Below are 17,560 nucleotides of genomic sequence, written 5' to 3'. Positions count from 1 at the left end.
GAGGTACTTGGTGCCTCTGAGGCTCCCGCTTTGGCTCGTGAGAATCACCTGCAGCCCCCCCCCCCCCCCACCAGTTCAGGCTCTGGGCCGGGGCTCAGGTGCAGAGTGTTTAGAGCTGCTCCCGTGATTCCAATGCACGTCCAGGGCGTAGAGTGCTTGACTTAGGTCAGACGCCAGCCGTGGGGAAGGGCCAAGTGCCCTAAAAACTGCACCTTCTGAGGGCATTTAAGGCCCACCATCGGGCTGGAGGCCGAGGCTCCCTGTCAGGTGAGGGAGGAACGGGTGGTGGTCTGTTCCTGTGTCTGAGGGTGCTGGGGGCTCCCGGTGTGGCTGTGTCCTCCCCCAGCTCTCTGTCTGGGTATTGACCAGACTCCTTGCTCTTATTCAGTAGTGAACCTCAGAGCTGTCTAGGGGCCCGGCGAGGCTGCTGTGGTCTCACCCTCCTGAAAGCTGACAGCCTGTTAGGAGAGAGGAGGGGTAGCTCCCAGATGGCCTCCGCCTGGTCCCTCCTGTTGAACCCTGCCTCAGTTTACAGAAACTGTGCTCAGTGGCCTTTGGCTTATTTCCAGGTTTGGGGAAGGAGGATGTGGTAGACGCTGGGTGTCTCCGTTTGCCCTGCAGAACCCAGCTGGGGGCTTGCAGGGCGGGTGCCCTCTGCCTTTGCTTGCATCCCCTCTCCCTAAAATATGCCTCCGGACATTTCCACCTGTGGGGATTGTCCACTTGATTCTGTCCCTCCCACAAAGCCTGGTCTCCGGCCTCCTTCCTTGCTGTGACACCTGCCACCCCTCCGGGCCAGCGTGAGCCCTGGCGGGAGGCCTGGCTGTGTGTCCCCTGAATCAAACATGGTGTCTAGACCTGTCTTCTCCATGCTGGTAAAACCTTTTGGGGAGCCAAGGAATGCTGAGGTGGGGCCCCATTCCTGAGGCCTGCTACTCCTCCCTTTCCCTGGGGTCTCACCCCAGCTCCAGGGGTGCCTGCTTGCTGACTTATGCACCTTGGAGCAGAGGTCGGCTAGTTCTTCCTGGGGAATAAGCCTCCCTCCAACTCCATGTGTAGTTAATTCTCACTTTGTTTGAAGAAATGACTGTAAGTGATGCAGGTCTGAACATACGAACATCAAAGGACGTCCACGGTACAGGTGTAGCAGAGAAACATGTCCCCACACTATGTATCAAGCTCCTCTTCTGTAATTAGCCCCTTGCACACAGCAGCTGGGGCTTGTGGAGGCTGGTGTGAGGTTAACCTGGAGAAGGAGTGGGGTTAGTGAGAGTCAATGCTCAACACATTTCTGAAAAATTTAATTTTCTTAAGCTGTATGTGTTAATGTTAAATCGGGAAAATCCTGCTTTAGAGAAGCCAACTCATGGATGCTGAGATATATCTTAATGTAACACCGTTCTCAGTTCATGCTCACGGTCAAAGATTGGCCAGATCTGGAAAAACAGAAAGAAAAAAAAGGCCAGTTATGCCCCAGCCAGAGAAAGGGACTCCGTGCCAGAAAAAGGGCTAGGGCCCTTGACTGGGTCTCTGCCGCCTGACACCAGGGCGTGCCTCACAGTGAGTGGGAACCAGCAGAGCTGGCCTGAGCCTGTGTGTGTGTGCGTGCGTGCGCGTGCATATGTGTGCAATAAAGCTAAAAATTGGTGATGTTTGAAGAACCAGCTTGCCTTTTTCTGAATCACAAACTCAGAGAAACTACTGGTAAAGGATGACAGGGTAGCTGGCTCTCCTGGGCGCTACAACAATGTGAGCAGAAGGACGCACACTCTGAGCTGTGACTAGAGAAGCCACGGCAACAGTTCTAGAACTAGACACTACCTTGGGTCTCTCCAGAAGCAAAAGCATTTTGGTACAAAAGCCGTTAGTACCAAACTGGCCTCTTATGTGCATTTAGACCATCCCATGAACTGAGTTGGCTGGGCCACTTACAGTGAGAGAGACAGCAGTGAGGCGGTGACACACAGCCGAGGACTGCAGAGGTGGCCTCCACGGCCTCCACCTCCTAACACGTGCTTCCCTAGCCCCCAGCATCTCACCCCATGTGTCACGTGCCACTCATGGTGTGACCTGGTGTTTCCTAATCAGATCTTGTTACAGATTGTTGGTTGCAAAGCTCAGTGATCCAAAGCATGGACCCAGGAGTCAGATCTAGACTGAAGTCCTGGCTCTGATATATAACAGCTGTGGAAACTCTGGGTTTCTGCGGGAAATGATGTCTGAAGCTGTTTCCCCACCTGCAAAACGGAGCTAACTCTACTATTAATGTTGCTTCATTTAATCCTCAATGTCTAATAGTCCTCTCATGTAATCAACATGTCTTGGCTATTGCTCCCTGAAAAAGACCCATAACATTAGGTTATTCCAGACTTATAAAATACCATATGTCTTATCTCTTAAGATATAGAATATATCCTCTCATTTAAACACACATCTCGGAATCCAACTGCTAGTCCTCTTGACTCTGATTATTACAGCAACTACAAAACTCTTTTGAGATGGTGTTTAAAAGGGTGTTGTGATTAATAGTCATGATTTACCTTTCTGTCACAAGAAGCAACTCTTTTCTTCATTATGGGGCAGAACTTGAGATTACTTAACAGCAGGTAAAAGGACAGGACATGGGTACTCTCTGGCTTGAGCTTCCAGGGCTGGGACTGTCCTTCAACATTAGTTCTCTCCTCCCAGACACGCTGTCTTCGGCTGTGTTGCTGGGCATCAAGCATCAACTTGTAACTTAATTAATTTAAAGCCTGAGGTTGTCTTAAGCCAACCTCTGTGAGGTGCTTCTTATAAATACACAGTAACTGAAGGACTATGGATGTCACAAAGGCCCCTCTACTCTACACTGGGGGGTGAGGGAGGTGGCCAACAGGACTTTGTTAATAGAAGAGTTAGGAGCTTCCTATTTATTTATTTATTTTTTATTGATTAATTTTTGTTACAGACGATTCTCCTTTTTCCCCCCACTGATTCCCCCCTCCCCCTCCCCCCTGCCCCTTCCCCAGATTGTTGTCCATGTCCACTGTTCATGCATACATGCATATAAGTTCTGTGGTTCATCCCTCCCCCACCTCCCCACTCCTTAGGGGATTGTCAGTCTGTACCCCGCTTCCGCATCTCTGGGCCTACCCCATTCCTCAATCTGTTATGTTCATTATATTCCACAAATAAGTGAGATCATATAAAATTTGTCTTTCTCTGTTTGGCTTGTTTCACTTAGGATGATACTTTCCAGGTCCCTCCATGTAGTCTCAAAGGATAAGAGATCTTTCTTTCTTACTGCTGCGTAGTACTCCATTGTGTATATGTACCACAGCTTTTTGATCTATTCGTCTACTGATGGGCACTTGGGCTGTTTCCAGATCTTAACGATTGTAAATAGTGCTGCTACAAAGATGGGGGTACATATATTTTTTCTTATTGGTGTTTCAGGCTTCTTAGGGTATATTCCTAGAAGTGGGATCACTGGGTCAAATGGAAGATCAATTTTTAATTTTTTGAGGTGACACCATATTGTTTTCCATAGTGGCTGCACCAGTCTGCATTCCCACCAGCAGTGTACTAGAGTCCCCTTTTCTCCACACCCTCACCAACACTTGTTGTTTGATGATTTGTTGATGGCGGCCATTCTGACAGGTGTGAAGTGATACCTCATTGTTGTTTTGATTTGCATCTCTCTGATGATTAGTGATGATGAGCATTTCTTCATATGTTTCTTAGCCATTTGTATGTACTGTTTGAAGAGGTGTCTATTTAGTTCCTCTGCCCATTTTTTAATTGGGTTCTTTGTCTTCCTTTTGTGGAGTTGTAGGAGCACTCTATATGTATGGGAAATTAACCCCTTATCTGATATATCATTGGCAATTATGCTCTCCCATACAGTGGGTAGCCTTTCCGTTTTGATGATTGTATCTTTCGCTGTGCAGAAGCTTTTGAGTTTGATGTAGTCCCATGTGTTCATTTTCTCCTTTGTTTCTATTGCCTTAGGTGATGTGTCAGTAAAAATTCTGCTGCGTGTGATGTGTCAGTAAAAATTCTGCGTATGATGTCTGAGATTTTGTTGCCCACAGTCTCCTCTAGGATTTTTATAGATTCATGAGTTACATTTAAGTCTTTTATCCATTTTGAGTTTATTTTGGTGTGGGGTGTAAGTTGATGGTCTAGTTTCATTTTTCTGCAAGTAGCTGTCCAATTTTCCCAGCACCATTTATTAAAGAGGCTGTCCTTACTCCACTGTATGCTCTTGCCACCTTTGTCAAATATTAATTGAGCATATTGCCTTGGGTCCATTTGTGGGTTCTCTATTCTGTTCCACTGGTCTATATACCTGTTCTTGTGCCAGTACCAGGCTGTTTTGATTATAGTGGCTTTGTAGTATAACCTGAAATCTGGTATTGTGATCCCTGTTAGGAGCTTCCTTAATGTTCCTTTGAACCATGTGTCACTCACCACCTTGGCTGTTCTGGGGGTGTTAGAGGGGATTGGTCAACTCCGAAGTAATTTGCATTTTTCTTTCTCAGACTTGTAGATAAGTTGTAGGCTCTTCTTGCCCAAGCTCCTAAGGAGACTAATGCTGTAAGACACACAGAGTCGCCATAGTGAAGCCTCTGCTCTGAACCTCAGCTGACTTGTTCTCCTGTCCTGCTGTGGCCAGCTGGTGGCACTTTGGTTTAGGGACTTGTCCTTGGCCTGGTAGCTGCTATTAGAGTGCCTCTGACACAATCACTCTGTTGTTCTGTCTCAAGTTCGTTCTCACTCCTGGTCTCCTGCTGGCTCTTCCTTCTCTTGGGCCCCAATGTGAGCATCACCAAGATGAAGTTCTTGTTCTGTTCTCACATAGAGTTCATCTCTCATCTTTTAAACTTATTATTTTTTTAATCCTCACCCGAGGATATATATTTTTTCTATTTATCTTCAGATAGAGTGGGAGGAAGGGAGAGAGAGGGAAAGAGGGAGAGAGAGAGAACATTGATATGAGAGAAACACATCGACTGATTGCCTCCCGCATGTCCCCAACCAGGGCCAGGAATGTACTGCAACTGAGGTACATGTCCTTGGCTGGAATTGAACCTGCAACTCATTGGTCTATGGGCCAATGCTCTAACCACTGAGCCAAACCGGCAGGACTATTTTTTAGTTTTTTTGGGGGGGTGGGGAGAGAGAGAGAGAGAAAGCAAGCGAAAGAGATAGGGATTTGTTGTGTACTTATTTATGCATTTATTGGTTAATTCTTGTATGTGCCCTGACTAGGGATTGAACCCACAACCGTGGTATTGGGGTGATGCTCTAACTAACTGAGCTACCTGTCCAGGGCAGTTAATCTCTCTTCTTAAGACATCAATCTTAGCTTGCTACTCATTTATGGAATTCTCCAACTTGTCTACACTGTTGTAGACAAGCCTAAATTAGTCTTTCCTACCAAAATTATTCCTAGCTGCTATATACTTAAGAATAGAGTCAGTAGACCTTGGTCATCTCTATCCAGCTTTCTCCTACTCTGGTCCATCCAGTATACTTGGAAACAGATGGACATTCATTGCACACTTATGAGAAATGCCATTATCTGCTGTTTTGTAGAAAGTTCAAGCTTGACCTGATTTGAATAACCTCTTGTAATTGAGGGCCAACTTTCTTTGTGACCTCATCACCCACATCCTCGTTCAACAAATATTTGAGTACTTACTATATGCCACACATTAGGAAGGGCTGAGGAATCACACCTAAGACAAACATGGTCCCATTGTCACTGGGAGTAGGGGGAGGAAGAGGCACAAACAAAAGAGTATTGGGTGGTGGTAAAAGCTATGGAGAAAATAAAACCGATGATTGAAAAGATGCTTAGATTCTTAGGAAAGAGTTGTTGGAGATGAAGTGGGCTGGGGTTGGCTCACTCAGGGTGTCACAGGGACTTTGAGTTTTCGTCTAAGATCAATGAGTAGCCAGTCACACGGTAGGGGTGGGGAACCTTTTTTCTGCCAAGGGCCATTCGGATATTTATAACATCATTTATGGGTCATATAAAATTATCAACTTAAAAATTAGCCTGCTGTATTTGGTCAGGTTAATTTGGTGAGGCGTGTGATGTTAGCTGGTATTGATTTCAAGGGTCTTATATGGCCCTGGGGCTGGATATTCCCCACCCTCAGTCTGAGGGTTTTTAACTGGGGGAAATCACAAAATCAGATTCTTTTTAAAAAAGATCACATGATGAGGGTGGACAGGGACTAGGGCCAAGGTTGTATTTGAGCCTTGGCAGGGCTGGGGTTCTGATGTGGACCGTGGACTGGAAGACCTTCTGTCCCCCAAGTAGGAGGAGAATGAGGAGCACACGTTCTTCCTGTTCTCTGCCTTCAAAAGGAGTCAGGAGGTGAACAGCACTGACTGAGACAGCAAGATGGGCCTCAGGGTACCGTTGATGCTGAGCCACAGCCACCGCCAGGGGGTGGTGCGTGCCTGTGTCTGCAGGACTCGCTGGCAGCCTGTCAGGGCAAGGGCAGTGTCCCGCTGGGGCTGGCCACTGTGCTGCAGGACCTGCTGCGTGAAGGGGAGCTGCAGCAGGGGTCAGGCTTCATGGCCCATGTAGACAGCAGCTGGATGTCTTGGGGGGCATGGCTGAAGGCTTCCAGCTGAAGCCCCTCAAGTGGGCTCTTTCCCACATGCTCGGGGATAAAAAGGTTCCTGCCAGGAGGTGCTGTGGCTGTGGAGGTGCCTAAGGAGAAGGCGGAGGAGGTGCATCATCTGTGTCAGAACTGTCCTCTCTCTCCCACCCTGTGGTGGTTCTGTCGGAGCTAAGCACCCTCTATACAGGCCCCTGTCCAGATGAGAGGACCTTTTATTTGTGTTGCTGCAGCTACAGAAAGAGACGAGTCACAGTCCTCGAGCAGAATGGGGAAAAAAGATTGTGAGGTTTGCCTGGTGGCCACCTGTTAACGATGTAGATGTTGGGGTACATCATGGGCGCAGAATGAACAGTTGCTCTCACTCAAAGTAGAGTCCTCATCCCAGGAAGCAGAGAGGTGTGAAGAAGCAGCCAGCTGGGCATGCTGAGCAGGAAAAAGCAACGGGCACTGAGGTCTCTCAAGGCCAAACAATGGATGGTGAAGCACACTGAGGCCCTGCATGCCAAGCTGGACACTGTTCAGGGCATCCTGGACTGGACCTATGCTTCTTGGACTAGACCTATGCTTCTCAGATCATATGGTTTTCAATACCTATCAGGCTAGGGTAGGAGCCCTAAAACTCTCCATGAAGGATGTCACAGTGGAGAAGGCAGAGCCTTGTGGGTCAGATACAAGATCCATGTGACACCCAGAATAAAGTTTCTCACACTCTGGCTGGTAGAGTAACCAATGGCTAAGATTTTGACAGCAAGGAACTGGAGAAAGAATTGGACAGTCTTTTTCTGGATACTACGAACGGACCTTTGGATCTGCCTGACAATCACCAAGAGATGTTTTATACCAACAGTATGCCTAACCTTAGGATCTCAGATGCTGAACTTGATAATTGTCCTTATCATAGGGAGGTTTGGTCTTAAGCAGTAAATCTCCAAAAAGGCAATTGGTACCGACTCTCTAAAGACATTGTAGGACCCTCCAGTTGAAGGACCCTTGTAAAAGAGAAACTAGCCTGGTGTGTATGTGCATATGTAGTTATTTAAATGGGAAGCTCTCCTAATTTGTTGGGGAGAGGAGGAAGAAGAACCACTCTGATTTATCTGGATGCTACCACTTACTACAGGGCCAGTACAATTTCTGGACGCGTGCTCCTAAGGCTTGCTCCCAGCTGGTATCATGGACCTGCCTTCTCATCTTTACAGTGCCACAGTTTACGCAGCTCTGTGTGTGACCCATCATCTCTCATAGCCTGCAGTTCTTGCCACTGGTTCAGTTAGGTTTGTCTTTACCCACCAGCTTTGTTCCAGCCAATGAAGGCGAAGGATTTGCATACATCAAAATCCTCTTTCTCTGCCCCCACCGTTTTTTAGAGGAATGCATTCTGTCTGTAAGTTCAGTTAAACAACTTGTTCCAGTCCCACTCTGCTTTCGTTGGTAAGGAGAAGAATGAGAATCAAACCTCTGCCCCTTTATTGGAGAAACACACAGTGTAAAAGATTTTTCTCTAGGGTCATTTGTTAAATTCTCCTGGTGTTTAGAAAGAGAGGTCACCCCTGAATGGCTCAAAGTTATGACAATTGGAGGAGCGGGCATGTGCAGTTGATGGGTTCTGCTCCCCTCCCATCTTATGCAGAAGATCTCTGAACTGGTGAAAGGGTTATACTTGGTCTTTTGAGCCTGAGGGAGCCCCACGTGTTCAAACCCCATTTGCTTTTTTAAAGAGGCAAAATCTGCCCTGGCTGGTTTGGCTTAGCAGTTAGAGCATCCGCCCATGGACCAAAGGGTTGCGGGTTCAATTCCCAGTCAAGGGCAGGTACCTGGGTTGAAGGTTTGATCCCGGCCCCCATCAGGGTTGTGCTGGAGGCAGCTGATCATTGTGCCTCTCTTGCATCGATGTTTCTCCTTCCCTCCATCCCTCCTGTCCTTCCTTCCACTCTTTCTAAAATCAATGAAATAATATCCTCTGGTGAGGATTAAAAAATATAATAAGTAAAGAGGCATAATCTTTGCCTTGCTCCCATCATGGAATAGCTTAAAGGTAACAAATACACAACAACACACCTCCCTTCTTGGGTCTGGCCTACAACTACAGGTTCTTTGTTTGAATTCAGAAGCATTTTGCTTTGTGGCCCACTGGATCTGAGCCAGGATGTACAATAGAAGTAGATGACTGGGGCCTTCTGCCATATCTGCTTCCCTGGTCCCATTCTGCACCTGTTCCTGCCTCTGCAAATTCCATATTTCTACCTTCTTTGATGAATGAAGGAGGATGGCTTAGGGGGACAGAGAGGAGGGGTCTGAAGGCTGTGGCAACAGGGAGAAGAGAGGACAACCACACACACTCTGTTGCTGCAGTGCAAGTACTTCTGCCTGGAGCCCTTTCCTGGCCGTCCTGCTTGAGGTGGTGTGGGGCAGAGGTGAATTTCTCCAGGCCATCCGCACAAATCACCTTTCAGTCACCTTTCCACGAATTTCCCCCACTCGACCTTGGTAAACTGAAATGATGGGGGTGAAAAAAAACAATCACATTATTTTGTTTGTAGTTGGTAAATAATTAAAAGAAGAAAAATCGGGGGGAAAAAATGATCACCTGACTTCTGTGTAGAGTCCAGATTGGAATGAGGCAATGGTAGAAGCAGGGAGACCAGCTGGGAGGCAGTTGCCATAGTGTGGGTGAGAGGTGATGGCGACCTGGTCCAGGGTGCAGGCAGCCCAACACAGAGTTAGCAGGAGTGGGTCATGCTTGAGATTGCTCTGACCCAATGTGCTCATGGATTGGTTGTGGGAAGAGAAGGCAATCTTCCTATCTTAGCCTCTTTGGTTCCTCACTGTCCTGCGCATATGCTCTGTACAGAACTCCTTGGACACAGCCACGTGGAAGGGTTCAATGATTTCCTTCTAGCTAACTTGACCTATCAAAGGCCCAGTTCATGCCAAACTGCCCCTAAAAGGTTTCCTTTCCTGCTGCAGCCCAGGGCTGGTCTCCTCTGGGTTCCCCTGGTGTTCTTGTCTTTCAGGTTGGTGTGGTGATGCCTATGGACGTTAACTTCCTGAGTCTGCCCTCCATTTCACTGTGAGCCCTTTAATAGCTTAGAGCCATGCTGGCTTGAACACAGTAACCTACACACTGGGCCCTGAAAATCTCTTTGTAACTGTCCTACCTACAGCTGGTTTACGTCTTCCAGTCAATACGCTGACTTTAGAAGTTCCAGAAGAGAAGCTGAGAAATTTAAATACCAAGACAAAGATGCATCTGTGAGTATAAAGCAACCTCACTCTATCAAGGACTAGTGCATATGGTTGAAATGCATTAAAAATGGAGTAGAGGGTGGGGAGATGGGAGTAATAAAGTAAATATAGCAAAATGTTCATGGGTGTTCAGTAAAACAATCTTTCAGGTCTTCTGTTATGTTTGAAAGTTTCATTATAAAATATTGAGGGTGGGGAGGACAAAAGCTCATGGAGTTAGGAATCAGGCAACTGTGGACTCAAATCAAGGTCTCAGCAATAATGAAACTATTCACCTCAGAGCTTCAGTTCCTTTGTCTATTTAACAGGGCTGATACCTACCTCTTCGGGACTGGCTAGCAGTCTCAATGCCTGGCATAAAGATGCTTCACTGCAGTTACTCCTGTCAAGGAGGCTTACAAGGAGCTAAAATGCTTGGAATATAGTTGTAACCAGCATGCCTTGCAGAAAATAGGACTTGGGACTGAAATGTCCAGACTGTTCTAGCTGCTGGGCTGAGCATGAGGGCCTTGGGGCAGGGAGCCTAACTCCTATTCAGTTTCCCTCTGGTCTCAAAGTTTTCTGGCTCTAGCTCTGTGTCCAAAATTTATGTATCTTGACTGACATACAAGGTTGGGTACACCTTGGGAATCCGAAAGTCATCTGAAGATCAGAGAAGCACAAGGTTGTAGCTGCCCAGTTGGGACACCATCTAGAGCCAACTCACTCTTACACCCTTTCCAACAAGTATATGGCTGTCTGGCTTCCAAGACCACTGCAGACTAAAGGAAACCAATTAGAGCAAAGGAATTAAGCCCTGCATGTGGAGAGAAGCATGGAGGGCCAGGAGATGAGAAGGAAGAATCCACAGGGAGGGGACAATTGGCGATGGGGGCAACAGTACAATTGGCTCTATAGGCCCCAAAGGTGTCCCTGCTTGCCAGATAACACCACAATGACCCTATTTTTAAGCAAGAATTACATGGCTTGTTCAAGAAACCAGAAGTATATATTTTTTACATTTTATTTTTCAATTACAATTTACATTCAATATTATTGTGTATTATTCTCAGGTGTACAGCATAGTGGTTAGACAATCATATACTTTACAAAATGTTCCCCCTCATATTTCCAGTACCCAACTGGCACATAGTTATTACATTATTACTGACTATATTTCCTATGCTATACTTCATATCCTCATGACTGTTTTGTTACTACCAATCTGTACTTCTCAATCCCTTCACCTTTTTCACCTAATTCCCCTTCTGGCAACCATCAGTTTGTTTTCTGTATTTAAGTCTGTTTCTATTTTGTTTGTTCATTTATATTGTCCTTTAGATTCCACATATAAGTGAAATCATATGGTATTTGTCTTTCTCTTACTGACTTATTTCATTTAGCATAATATCCTTTCATGCTGTTGCAAATGGTAAGAGTTCATCCTTTCTTATGGCCGAGTAGTTTTCCATTGTATATATTTACCACTACTTTTTTTTATTCACTCATCTATTGTTGGGCACTTGGCTTGCTTCCATAGCTTGACTAGTGTAAAAAAAAAAAAAAAAGATAACACAAATGCTGCAATAAATATAGGGTGCATATATTCTTTTGAATTCGTGTTTTCAGATATATACCCAGAAGTGGAACTGCTGGGTCATAAGGCAGTTCTATTTTTAATTTTTGAGAGAATCTACATAATGTTTTCTGTAATGGCTGTACAAATCTGCATTCCCAGCAACAGTGCATGAGGGTTCTCTTTTCTCCACATCCTCATCCTCGTCAACACTTGTTTTGTTTTATCAATAACCTTTCTAATAGTTGTGAGGTGATATTTCATTGTGGTTTGAATTTTCATTTCTCTAATGATTAGTGACATTGAGTATCTTTTCATATGTCTATTGGCTACCTGCATCTCCTCTTTGGAGAAGTGTCTAATTATTTTTTGGTGTTGAGTTGTATGAGTTCTTTATAAATTTTGGAAATTCCTTATCAGATGTATCATTGGTGAATATGTTCTCCCATTCAGTGGGTTGTCTTTTAATTTTGTTGATGCTTTCTTTTGCTGTGCAAAAACTTCTAGTTTGATGTAGTTGCATTTGTTTATTTTCCTTGCCTGAGGAGATACATCAGAAAAAATATTACTAAGAAAAATGTTTGCGATTTTACAGCTTATTTTTTCTTCTAGGAGTTTTATGGTTTTGAGTCTTACATTTAAGTCTTTAATTCATTTTGAGTTTATTCTTGTATGTGGTGTAAGAAGGTGGTCTAGTTTCATTTCTTTTTGCATGTATCTGTCCAGTTTTCCCAACACCATTTATTGAATAGACTTTTTTTACCCCCTTGTATGTTCTTGCCTTCTTCTGTCAAATATTAATTGAACATACAGCTGTGGGTTTATTTCTGAGCTCTCTATTCCATTGATCAGCATAGAGAGCTGTTTTTATGTCAGTACCATGCTGTTTTGATTACTGTGTCCTTGAAGTATAGTTTGATATCAAACTATATGATATCATATAGTTTGTGATTCCTCCAACTTTGTTCTTTCTTAAGATTTATGTGGCTATTTGGGGTCTTTTGCAGAGAAACCAGAAGTATCTTAATAAAGTATATTAACTTATAATTAATGCTTCCTAAAACTCATTTAGCTATAAAAGTTAGATCATTTCCCCAGGATCCTCAATGCTATAAAGTCTGTGAGTTTTACTTGATATAAAAAGAAGAGGGTTGCCCTGGCAGGTTGTTCAGTGGTTAGAGCATCAGCCTGTCGACCGAAGGGTCTTGGGTTTGATTCTCGGGCAAGGGCATATACTTGGTTTGCAGGTTCAATCCCCAGCCTGGGTTGGGGTTGTGTGGGAGGCAGCCAATTGATCTGTCTCTCTTATGCTGATGTTTCTCTCTCTCTCCCCCACTCCCTCCCTTCTACTCTATCTAAAAATCAATGGGAAAATAGCCTCCAGTGAGGATTAAAAAATAAAACAAACAAATAAATAAATAGAAAAGAATGCCTTGCTGATGTGGCTCAGTGGTTGAGCATTGACCCATGTACCAAGAGATTGCTGGTTTGATTCCCGATCAGGGCACATGCCCAGGTTGTGGGCCAAAATCCCCAGGAGGCGGCCAGTCAGTGTTCTCTCTCATCAATGTTTCTATCTCTCTCTCTCTCTCTCCCTTCCTCTCTCTCTCTAAAAAGTAATAAAGAAAAAAAATTGAAAAGAAAAAAAAAAAAAAAGAAAAGGGTTGTTTTCATTTTAATCTCCCTTGGTCTGGTGTCCAAGTAAAATCTTGGTCAAGACTTGAATAACCTATAGACTGATTCCCTAACAGTTAAAATGGTCAGTGACACCAGGAGCATGGGGGTTCCCCCTCATGGATCCCCACAGTTGGACGGCTCAGGCCTGCTCCTCAGGAACTAGTCAGCACCAATGAAGATGTGCCCAGATTTGGAACAATGGGATGCCTTGCTCAGATGACTTTACAGCTGAGAATCCTGGCCTGCCCAGTGTGTAAATGATCTTCCTTTATGTTGGGAGGAAAACTGACTATTTTTCTAGGTGTGGTGTAGTAGGAGAAAGAGTAGGAGGTAAAAACCAGCTGATACTATTTACTAGCCATGTGATCTTAACTTTCCTGGCTTGTTACATCTGTAAAAGTGAAATCAGAGGCTTTAAGCATGTTCTAAGAGCTGAATGTGGTGACAAACGGACTGCCTAGCTCTAAGTGCTCCAATTCTTTCTTTTATTTATTATTTTAAAATTTTATCTTTATTGTTGAAAGTATTACAGATGCTACCCCTTCCCCTCCATTGAACACTCTCCTCCACCCCATGACTATTCTGTAACAACCAAATCCATCCTTCCTTCCTTCCTTCCTTCCTTCCTTCCTTCCTTCCTTCCTTCCTTCCTTCCTTCCTCCCTCCCTCCCTCCCTCCCTCCCTCCCTCCCTCCCTCCCTCCCTCCCTGTAGTTTTTTGTATATTCACAAGGTTGTGCCACAATCACCATTACCAAATTTCGGAACATATTTATCATCTCAAATAGATACCCTATACCCACTAAGCATAAACTCTTCAGTCTTCCTTCCCCCTAGCCTCTGGAGATCACAAATCTACTTTGTCTCTATGGATTTACCTGTTCTGAATATTTCATATAAATGAGATCATCCAATAGATGGCCATTTGTGTCTGATTTCTTTCACTCAGCATAATGTTTTCAAGGTTCATTCATGGTATAGTATGTATCATTACTTCATTCCTTTTGTGGTTGAATAGTATGCCATTGTATAGATGTACTACCTTTTGTTTATCCATTCATTAGTTGGCAGATGTTTAGGTTGTTTCCACTTTTTGACTATTCTGAACAATGCTACTGCAAACATTTGTATATAAGTTTTTATGTGGATATGTTTTTAGTTCTCTTGGGTATATACCTAGGAATGGAATTGCTGAATCATATGGTAACTCTGTTTAACTCTTTGAGGAACGGTCTATGGTAATCTGAATAATGACCCCCTAAATGTCTCCGTCTCCTAATCCCCAGAACCTGGGCATGTTACTTTATATGACAAAAGGGACTTTGTAGATGTGACTAAGTTAAGGATCTTGAGATGGGGAGATTACCCTGGATCATTTAGATGAGCCAATGTAATCACATCGATCCTTATAATAGGAAGGATAAAGGACAAGTCAGAGCAGGTGACATGATGGCAGAGCAGAGATTAGTGTGCTGTGCTTTGAAAATTGAGGGAAAGGTCGCAAGACAAGGAACACAGGTGGCTCCACTAGAAGCTGAAAAAGGCAAAAATTCTCAACAAGGAGTCCGCAGGAAGAACCAGCCCAACAATACCCTGCCTTTAGTCCAGTGAAACTGATTATGAACTTCTAACCTCCAGAACTATAAGGGAATAAGTGTGTGTTATTCTAAGCCACTAAATTTGTGGTAATTTTTACAGTAGCAATAGGAAACAAATATGCTGCCAAACTATTTTATCATGCAGCTTACAACACTTGCTATTGTCCATTTTGGGATTGTAGCCATCCAGAGGGTGCAAAGGCCAATGTTGTATTTTGATATACTTTTCTAATGACTAATTATGATAAGCATTTCTGTGTGTGCTTATTGGCTATTTGTATACCTTCACTGAAAAAAAATGTCTATTTAAACCCATTGCCCATTTTTAAAAAATCAAGTAATTTGTATTTTTATTGTTGAGTTGTAGGAGTTCTTTATATTTTCTAGATACTAGATCCTTACCAGATATGATTTGCAAATATTTTCTCCCATTCTGTAGGTTGTCTTTTCACTTCTTGATAGACTCAAAGAACAAAGTTTTAAATTTTGAAACAGTCTAATTTATCTACTTCTTCTTTGGTTGTTTGTGCTTTAAGTATCATATCTAAGAATCCATTGCCTAATCTAAGATCATAAAGACATACCCTGTGTTTTCTTCTAAGAGTTTTATAGTTTTAGCTCTTATTTTAGGTTATACATTTATTCATTTTGAGTTAATTTTTGTAAATGGTGAGTAGGGGGTCTAATTTTATTGTTTTGAATGTGGATGTCCAGTTATCCCAGCACCATTTTTTGAAAAGACTATTCTCTCCCCATTCACCACTCTTAACATCCTTGTCAAACATCAATCAACCACAAATGTGAGGTTTATTTGTGGACTCTGAATTATCTTCATTTTTTTTTTTTCTTTCCGTGCACCATTCCTTGAAGTACTGCAATACCAGGTTGATTTGTGGAGTGAACGGAGCAAGTTCCTATTCCATCCCCTAATCCCCCAAACCCATTTAATATGTTGTCCTCAGATAGAGGACATATCAGATAGTAAACTGATAAGAACAGATACTACACTTGATCTCTGTCAAAAGTCCAAGGAGCTATGTTCTCTTCCTTTGATCTGTGTTTATCTGTATCCCAGCACAACATAGACTTGATTACTGTAGCTTTGTGGTAGGTTTTGAAACTGGGAAGTGTGAGTTTTCCAAATTTCTTCCTTAATTTTTTTCAAGATTACTTTGGCTAGTTGGGATCTCTTACATTTCCATATGAATTTTAGAATCAGTTTGTCAATAAAGGCAGCTTACATTTTAATGGTGATATCACTGAATCTGTAAATGGATTTGTGGAGTTTTGTCAATCTTAACAATGTTCAGTCTTCCAATTCATGAACATGGATTGTTTTTCAGTTTATTAGATACTCTCTAAATTTGTTTATAGTTTTCAGCATATGTATTATACTTTTGTTAAATTTATTCCTAAGTATTTTATTCTTTTTGTTGCTATTGCAAATGAAAATATTTTCTTAAATTGAATTTGGATAGTTTATTGCTAGTGTATAGAAATACAATTGATTTTTGTATATTAATCCTGCAAACTAGCTGAACCTTATTAACTCTAATTTGTGTGTGTGTAGATTTCCTTAGGATTTTCTACATTTAAGATCATGTCATCTGCAAATAGAGATGGTTTTACTTCTTTCTTTTCAATCTGAATGCCTTTATTTCTTTTTCTTGCCTAATTAACCTATCTAGAACTTCCAATACTATACTGAACAAAAGTGACAAGAGGAGACATCCTTGTCTTGTACCTGATCTTAGTGGGGATACTTGCAGTCATTTACCATTAAGTGTGATGCTAGCTATGGGTTTTTTCATAGCTGCCTTTATCAGGTTAAGAAAGTTCCCTTTGATTATAAGTTTATTGAATGTTTCTTTTTATCATGGAAATGTGCTGGATTTTGTCAAATGCTTTTCCTGCATTTATTGACATGATGTGTTCTTTTCCTCTATATTTATTCTATAATATGGCGTACTAATATTGACTTTCATATGTTGAACCACCCTTGTATTCCTAGGTTAAATGCTAATTGGTCACGATGTATAACCCTGTTCATATGTTGATATATTTTGTTTCCAAGAAATTGTTAAGAATTATTGCGTATATATTCATGAGTGATACTGATTTGTTCTTTTTCTTGTATTGTCTTTGTCTGGTTTGGTATCAAGGGGTAATGCTGGATTCGTAGAATGAGCTAGAAAGTTCCCTCCTCATACACCTGAAATTAATATAATATTAAATGTCAACTGTAATTGGGAAAAAAAAGTTTCTTCCTCTTTTATTTATTTTTTTAAACAATTTGTTGTTGTTAGTCCTCACCTGAGGATCTTTTTCCATTGATTTTTTTTTTTTTTTGTACAGATAGAGTGGGAGGGAGAGAGAGGAAGGGAGAGAGAGAGAAACATCGACCATCGACGTGAAGGGACACATCGAGTGGCTGCCACCCGCACGACCAACCAGGGCTGGGGACAAACTGCAACCGAAGTACGTGCCCTTAGCGGGAACCGAACCCGGGTCTCTCCGGACCGCAGGCCGACGCTCTAACCGCTGAGCCAAACCGGCCAGGGCTCCATTGATTTTTTTAAAAGGGAGAATGAAAGAGAGAGAGACAGGAAGAGAGAAAGATTGATGGGAGAGAGACACATCTATTGGTTGCCTCCCACATGACCCCAACTGGGGCCTGGGGATTGAACCTGCAACTCAAATATGTGCCCTTGACCTGGAATCGAACCCGAGATCCTTAAGTCTGTGGACCCACGCCTTAACCACTGAGCCAAACTGGCCAGGGCTCTCCTCTTTTACTTTTTGGAAGAGTTTGTAAAGAGTTGCTGTTAAATTTCTAGGAAAAAATTTCTAGGAAAATTCACCA

General features: G+C 43.1%; 1 non-coding gene and 1 pseudogene across 1 annotated transcript; one reads left to right on the top strand and one right to left on the bottom strand.

Annotated features, from left to right (window-relative positions):
* The first annotated feature begins 845 nt into the window (after window positions 1-845).
* On the top strand, window positions 846-7,581 carry LOC118642087 (annotated as a pseudogene).
* Window positions 7,582-15,544: 7,963 nt separating this feature from the next.
* LOC118643070 lies at window positions 15,545-15,735 on the bottom strand. The gene has a single exon (XR_004961951.1). It is a non-coding gene; the product is annotated as a U2 spliceosomal RNA (small nuclear RNA).
* Between the last annotated feature and the right edge of the window lie 1,825 nt (window positions 15,736-17,560).

Source organism: Molossus molossus, unplaced genomic scaffold, assembly GCF_014108415.1.
Source record: "Molossus molossus isolate mMolMol1 unplaced genomic scaffold, mMolMol1.p scaffold_m16_p_3, whole genome shotgun sequence".
NCBI classification, from domain to species: Eukaryota; Metazoa; Chordata; class Mammalia; order Chiroptera; family Molossidae; genus Molossus; species Molossus molossus.
This window is presented reverse-complemented; position numbering and strand designations above follow the sequence as displayed.